Below are 1,327 nucleotides of genomic sequence, written 5' to 3' on the forward strand. Positions count from 1 at the left end.
AATCGTCAGAAGAGGCTGCGTCCAGAGCGCAGAGCTGCCTGTCCGCCAATTTACATTTCACTAGCACATCACAGTTCACCGGGGAGGGTGAAAGGTAGAGTTGACAAAAAAGCGGAGGTTAACATCTGAGGTCGTTCAATGGGGAGACTCCTTCTTGGTTGTTCTCTTCGAGACACTTCTGTTTTTCTTCGAGGTGCGTCAGTTCGTAACCATTTGAAGATTGGGCCTTGTCCAGAAGGAGGGTCAAGTGAATGAGAAGAGCCGCAATCCCATTGTTAGCCCCTTGAATTCTCGATTTCAAAGTCTGTAATGAACTAAAGAGTGAAAAATTAAACATATGACCAATTTTGGCATTCTAGCGCAAGACAGTGGAGGTCCCGAAGCAATGTCATAGATATTATCACACAACCTCCAAAAAAAAGCAAGCTCATGGACAACGGTACACTAGACATATTTTACACCGCCAAATGTACCTTAATAGTATAACGGAAAATTTAGAAACTATTGAAATGAACCTCCTGACCAGAAATTGAAAAAATCTCAATCAAGCAGATTCACTCGCCATGGACATTCAAAATTTTAAGGATGAACATGACAAGTTTTGCGTTGTATCTCAAGCATGTTGTATTCAGCAGAATTCTCGTCCCCTCTTTTTTCTATGGTTCAAATTTTCAGTTGATCAAGTTGAGGTTAAGCTAAATAGGTGATACAATTAGTAATGGGAACGTTGCCTAAAAAGTCTAAAACATCCAATGCAAGATTCATAATGCATCATGCAAGCTTGAGCCTTTCTGAGACATTGATAGCGACGCCAAAATGGATCAAAATAAGATCCAGCTCATTATTTAGCACAATCAACGAAGCTTCAAGTAAAACTGCAAAATAGTGAAAGAACCAAAGCCCTGTTATGTTTCATAGTCAATCAAATGATGTCAGGTCTATTCTGCCAATATTATCACTTCATGGCTTAGAATATTGGGTTGAAGTGTCCATATGAAGGCATCCTGATGAAAAAAGAAATAGTGTGACGACATAACAGATCAACAAAATTTGAGCGTCATCCAAAATTGCACCCATCACACTTCAAATCAAGGAGAAAACGACATGAAACATGGCTGATGCCAAAACATGGTGACTCTAAACTGGTCCCGGCATCGTGACTTACTTTTTATATTAAGATTAAAAATCAAGAAATAAGCCAGACCAACCACCCTTGATTATTGAACGCTGGCTTGTCTGGGGCATGGAGTACGTCATGGTTAGGGACCACTAGTCATGAGCTGGATTCTTGGACATGGTCGTCTCCTCTCGTCTCGTCTCACCCGTC

The sequence above is a fragment of the Tigriopus californicus genome, chromosome 5 (assembly GCF_007210705.1).
Source record: "Tigriopus californicus strain San Diego chromosome 5, Tcal_SD_v2.1, whole genome shotgun sequence".
NCBI lineage: Eukaryota > Metazoa > Arthropoda > Copepoda > Harpacticoida > Harpacticidae > Tigriopus > Tigriopus californicus.